General features: G+C 43.2%; 1 long non-coding RNA gene across 1 annotated transcript in view; it reads right to left on the reverse strand.

Moving 5' to 3' along the window:
- Positions 1-6,377, reverse strand: part of LOC138302103 (uncharacterized) — a 90,871-nt gene extending 84,494 nt beyond the window's left edge. Inside the window, exon 1 of the long non-coding RNA XR_011205275.1 lies at positions 6,128-6,377. This is a non-coding gene — a long non-coding RNA (uncharacterized lncRNA). The remainder of the gene's footprint in view (positions 1-6,127) is intronic.
- Between the last annotated feature and the right edge of the window lie 388 nt (positions 6,378-6,765).

The raw sequence follows: 6,765 nt of genomic DNA on the forward strand, positions 1-6,765 counted from the left end.
TAAGGTTAGCATACGGTCAGGAATGTGTTTTAATTCTGCTGCGATGGTTTGCAGCTGTGACCGTTGGAATTTTGAGATATCATTGTTTAGCACTGTCACCTCAAATATTCCTTGCAAAGTGTTTTGCAAGATTAACATTAAGTCCAGCATCAAGGCTATTGAGGAAGCTGAGACCTCCGGAAATAAAGTAGAATGCTGTGCAAATACTCCTGGTTCATCATTTGCCATGGCCAAACTCTGCTCCAGCAGATTGCTAATTCCTCCCTATTCTCTTTTGCTGACTCTTTATTCCCCCCTTTATCCTCTGTGTTCCCTATCCCACCTACTTGCATCACACTGTTATCTATTAAGGAAACCAACCAAGGGAACGAGGAGAGTCTCAGTTCTGTCAAGGGCTGCTTGCATACCATAAGATCTGAATTGTTCATAAATTGTAGACTTATATCAAACAACCTCATACTTTCTTTCCATACGTCTCCCTCACTTATATCCCTCTCTCTGGACTCTGACACATCTGTTTGTAGCTGCCTTTTTATGAAATGCTTACCCACTTAGGACCCTATTACGACATTTGCGGCCCGAGGACCGCCAATATGTGGTGGTCAGTCGCCACAGTTGCAGCGGTCCGACCGCCACATTACGAGGTTGGCAGACAGACCGCCTAACCTACCAATGTCCCCGCTAGGATCTTCAATCCCGATGGGCTGACAAAAGGTACAGGTTGTGATGCAATGCCACCCTGCTGATTACAGCCTTGTTCTCCGCCAGCCTTTTCATGGTGGTACTACCGCCATGAAAAGGCTGTCGGAGAATAGGTACAGGGGGCCATAGGGGAGGCCCCTCCATTGCCCATGCTGTGACATGGGCAATGCAGGGATCCCCCTTCCAAGCACCCTCGAAATGTGCACTGTTTGCTATGCAGACAGTGCGCATTTCGAGGGGGCTGGTGCCCCTTGCTTGCAGCAGCATTGCGGCCAGATCAATTATGAGCCAGCAACAATGCTGCCTCTACTTTCCCTCTTGGCTGTTACAACATCCCAGCGGGAAAGTCTTAATGGGGCCAGCGGGAAGGTCGTCAGCATGCCAGTGATCACTCCGTCGGGGGTTTGGCAAACGGGTGTTACCATCCGCCAAACTCGTAATAGGGCCCAAAGTCAATACACTCATGCATTTTCACACGTATATTTGTACTGTATGTACATGCAGCTTGACCTGTCTTCACAAGTGAGGAAAAGGGAATATATAATGTTTTCTAAAAGTACGCCTAAAAACTGGGACTTCTTAGGAATTGGGCACTTTGCATTGGGTCTCAAGTCACTCGTGATACAGCAGATTGTATGATATAACAATTCATTTTGCTGCATTTATATTGTTTTCTAGTCAGTAATTATTTAGCCCAGAATTTAGATATGCCAAGGTTTAGTTCAAATACAGCAAGCATATATAAAAAGTGGGTTTGGTTTTAGGAAAGTGACTAAATATTGTGCTTTATCTAATCAAGTTGTATTTCCTGTGTTAATCTAAATGTGTAATACATTGAAACATTAGTAATCATTAAACTGAAAACTGTGCATGCAGTAAATCTAGGGTTCACGATCCTCGTGCAATCCCTTGTTTTCATGGGGATCAAACTTTAACCACAAGCTTCTAATCAGGGCCTATGAGGGGAAAGCTTGGTGTGATGATTTCACGGAACTTGCCATTCCAATCCCTGTGAAAACCTCTGTTTGAACAAGGATTCTATTTTAGACTTTAACTTGTAATCAGGGTAATAGCCAGAACATGAACACGTTTGATAATTAGTCGTTTTCTGTGTATTGTTATACAAGTATTAAAAGCTGTGCAGTAAAGTACAACACAATCCTTTAGCAAACACCATTACAACAGTTGGGCATAGTATGCTGGCAGAATAAGAAGAGAAATACGATGGGTCCAGTTCTTTTGGATTAGGGACTTGAGGCATTATTTAGGGTTTTGTGAACAGGATATCCTGTCTGTCATGTTCTACCTGCATTACAGCGTGTGGCACTTTTAATACAATGAACTGGATATATGTCACATTTTGACTGCGTATCCTATCCACCAACCTTTACTAGCAGTGATTATTTGTGTGTATTGTCATTGTTATCGGATGGAGGAACCCACAGTTTTGGATTAAGTACATTGATGAGGTCTCCATTTGAAGGGGGCATGGCCTTAGCTGACCTTAAACTGGGCCTTCACTACACTACAGGAACCCCTCACTCTGGGCAGTCAGGAGGGCCATGACATCTAAGGGATAACAAAAGGAAACTTACGGTGGACGCACAGGGGGTTGGAGATCAACCCTGACAGCTACAGTAATTAGGATTTGGTGGAACGCCAACTGAGCGTTAGGGTAGGAAGGGCAACTTACTCTGGGTCCACCCTTGTCGGACTCAGCTATACTTTTGGACTGACTAGGTTAAAAAGCTTTCAAAAGTGGGACTACTTAGGCATATCACAGATAAGGGACATATGGGTGTCCAAGAAGCCTGCTGACATTCAAGGATTGCTAACAATAATTTGAGTTAGCAGATACTCAATACTTTTGCTACGTAATCTCAAACACACATTGAAAAAATAGGGACATCACCTGTCTTTGATCAAAGAGTAATCCCCTTTGGAATATATGGTCCTGGTGGCGCTGCTATGCATACATGCCAAATCTGAAATATACAGGATGCTGAAAAACAATAGACATGTACCCATGCTGGCTCTTAAACATGAATGGGATGTAAAGTTAGGCGCACTAAAGGACAAAGACAGGGGAGTCACCTGTAGTTTTCCCAGAGAAGTTGCATTTAGAGCAAGTTGTTGCTTAAAACACCTGAAAATACAGCACTGTACTTATTTCACCAGGATGAGACTGTTTAAAATTGGGAGTATAGACAATGATAGATGCCTGCAGGGCTGCCATTTTACGGATTCACTGGTCCACACCCTCTGGGAATGTGCCTGCAGATCCAGACATTCTGGTCCAAGATAAGGCAACAAATTTCAGGAACAAATGGGACATCTGTTAATATAACTCCAAAGTTGGTTATTTTAGAGACATATAATAAACAAATGCCTCAAAAACACATATTACTTTTCTGTAATATTGCATTGATGGTGGCCAAAAGAGATAGTGTCCAGTTGTGGGGTAGTAAGGAAACTCATCAGGTGGATCAATCGACTAAGAACATAGACTAGTGCATGCGAACAGAAGATACAATATATCGGGCATGAGACTTTCCTAAGAGATTTACCAGAATCTGGGTTCAATAGAAAATGTTTAAAGACACGATCTGAGAATGGCTTGGAACCTAGAGGAGAGGCTGACACCCTAGTCTCAAATAAACAGACACAGACCCCTAGGAGGACACCATGTAGAAATTGATCTGGGGGGTTTATTTATACTTTTTGGTGCAAAACTGTACTAACGCAGTTTTGCACCAAAATGTTTAGCACCGGCTTGCGCCATTCCTGAGCACCAGCCGGACGCCATATGCATGGAATGGCGCAAGCCAGTGCAAAGGATGGGTTAGTGTAAAAAAAATGACATTAGCCGGGTGGGGCTGGCGGTATGGGAGAAGGGGGTTTTGCACCAAAAAATGATGTTAGGCTGGTTAGAGTAAAAAAAGATTACTCTAACCAGCCTAGCGTCATTTTCTGTTGCAAAACCATCCATACCACATGACTCCTGTCTTCTAAAAGACAGGAGTCATGCCCACCACCCCAATGGCCAGCCCAGGAGACCAGTGTCCCCTGGGCATGGCCATTGCACCCTGTGCCATGCAGGAGGCCCCACATTGGGCCCCCAATTGCACTTTAATAAAAAATAAAAAAACTTACTTATACAGACCCTACTTACCTGGGATGGGGTCCCCTATCCTCCGGTGTCCCTCTGGTGTGGGTGTGGGTGTTCCTGGGGCTTGATGATTTCACCTGTGGTCCCATTCCATGGTGTTTAACCATGGAAATGGGTCGTCAGGTCCCTTAACGCCTGCAAGCTTTGCACCATTATTTAGCTCCTCCTCCCACCCATGCGTTATTTTAGCACAGGTTGATAACTATGGGGCTATGGGATTAGCACCATTTTTTAGATGGGAACGCCAACCTTGCATATCATTGATGCAAGGTGGGTTCACACATCGAAAAAATGGTGCCAACCCCAATACTTTGACATTAGACAGGCCTAACGTCAAAATATAAATATGGAGTTAGTTTTGCGGCAAATTTGCGTCAAAATAAATGACACAAATTTGGTGCAAATAGGGTATAAACTTGGTCCTTAGAGTTTTACTGATTTTTTTAAATATTTATGTGCTTGTCTATGTCCAGAACCACTGTTATACACAATTTCGTATTGAATACTATCAAAAATGCATTGTACCCAGGTCATGCCACCTTTTGTGTGATTTCAATAACAATAATTAAATTTAAACAAATAATTGATTTTGATACTGAAGAACCACCAGTCACACTCAATGAAGGGCTTTTTTTGCAAATGATCCTCTTAGAACCACTTAGTTTGTTTTTCCTTGTGTCAGCATTTTGCTCCATAGGGTCTCCTACTTGAGTCTTGGCATCTGCCACATTTCTTTCCCCCTTCCGCTGTTGTAGGTTCGGTCCTTGATGAATTCTAATTCAAGCTGAGGCATTCTTACTGACACTGTACTAAGACCCCTCTCTTTTTATGAATTGTTTATTCTCTCTGACTGAAATGCAAAGAAGAGGCCAGAGTCCATGTTACCTGGCAGTTTTATCGAACCCTGGCCAATATCCTGAAATTACCAACAATGGAGGCGATAGTTCCACGTTAGACCCTCTTAGGATCACAGGTTTCTCTTGCACTTAGCTACACTCCCCTGACTCTCAGTCTTTATGTAGCTGCCACCGCCACCACCCTTTCACTTCTCCAGGTCTTTTATGTGTTGGTATTCCTCCTTGTATTCAGGTATTCCTCAGCACATAAAGCCTACGTTGCTCATTCCAGTGATTCTGACTGACTTGGCTACTTGCGGAGGAAAGATTTGGTATCCTGACCTGCCATCTAACTCTACACTGTTTTTTGCTGCCCTCCCCTCCCTCACCCCACGCTTGGGTGTAGCTGGGATGCCACAGGTGGCAGGCGCTAGCAGGGAAGAGCAAGAGAGAACGATGGAGGTGTTCAAGCATTCTGCCCGACTGGGGTGGGCAGGCACGAGCATGGCAACGTCAATTTTTAGGAGAAGGAGCCCTACCAGGATCTGTAGGAAAGAGAAGAATTGCAAGGGTGCTGACTCCTAGGTGTTACTTGCTAAAAGGAATACATCAAAGCAGAATCAAATGATCCTATTCCTGACGTGGGGAGCACCACCCTCTCTAAGATATTTTTGTAAAAGGCCAAATAAAAATGATTTGGCTACTAGTGCCAAAATCAGAAGAAATATCTCTGTCACTTGGCATAAAGCAGGGTAATAGCTCCACACAACTTGATTTAAGCACAATACATGATCTTTTATTGATTTTTGGGAAACTGATAAGATTGAAGTGCTTGTTTACATATAAGCTCTTCTAATTCCTGTCGATTCCCAGGTTAGAGTAGAATAGAAAGTCTCTGGTTCTGAGGTAAGTATGGTAATTCTAACTGTTCTTCATTTCTTCTTTAGGTGTTTCCTTGGATGTTCCCGGTGGTATCCTCGAAAGGAGAAAGCATAGGTAAGTTCCTCTATATATAGTTTGTCCTGCTTTTCTTTGGTTAACACTTTTATGTCCTTTAAATAATATTATTTTTCTGTGCTATTGTTTTATTCTGTCTGTTATTTTCTTTCTAATTATATCTTTCTCTGTTATCCTTCTCAGAGATCGAATCCCTTTTTGTTTAGGCTTCCTGCCTTTTTGCGCGTCTATTAATTTCTGAAAGACTCTGGATAGTCCAAAGCATATACTGGGAAAGAAAGGTAAAAAAAAAATAGTACTAACAGACCTCAAACATTATCTGAAAGTAAATAAGGGAGAATAATTCTGAGAAAGCCATGAACCCCCCATGCTTAATTGTGAGAGGAAGAATCTCTAGAAATTACAGGTATCTATTATACTCTTTAGTTCCTTCTCCATGCATTCCATAAAATTTGTTACATACTGTTTCTCGGAGGACCGTCCCTCCCCTGTCTCCCTTCCTCTGCCATGTGTGCTCCCCGTTATGCCTGTGGGAAAGCCACGTTCCTCCTGAAGAGTGGTGGGTAACAGTACAAAGCCCGTGGAGCACTCTGCGATCTGATGGCCTCTAGGTGTCGTCGCCTGATGTCCCTGTGCACCGTTTTTCGCTTCTCAGTCCTACCAAGCAAGATGCTTTCAGCTCTTGACCCTGATGTGGCTAGGTTGGCGTTCCTCTCCAGGCTGCGGTGAGATCTTCGGCCCAGGAACTGTCGCTGGTGTGTCATGTGATGACTCAATGGTGTTTTGCGGACCTCTCTTTCGCCTTCCTCTTTGGCGTTCTCGTGTCCACGTTCCTACTCATCCGTCCTTATTTTCACTTACTTCTTTTGTACTTTTCATTGTTCTTCTTTTGCTTCTATTTTCTCTTTGGCTTCCTGTAAAAATAAAAACCTTTTTTGTTTCTATTTCATGTGAAGCCTTTGTCGAAGACCAGTCGATACTTCTTCCCCAAGACTCAACTTCGCCGGACAGTCTTGTATTTTTTCTTGGAAATTTGGTGGCTGAGTGCTCCGTAAGACATGCAGATGTAATTCTGCCACTGATTAGTCTAAAAATTAAGAC

This window comes from Pleurodeles waltl, chromosome 6, assembly GCF_031143425.1.
Source record: "Pleurodeles waltl isolate 20211129_DDA chromosome 6, aPleWal1.hap1.20221129, whole genome shotgun sequence".
In the NCBI taxonomy this organism is placed as follows: Eukaryota; Metazoa; Chordata; class Amphibia; order Caudata; family Salamandridae; genus Pleurodeles; species Pleurodeles waltl.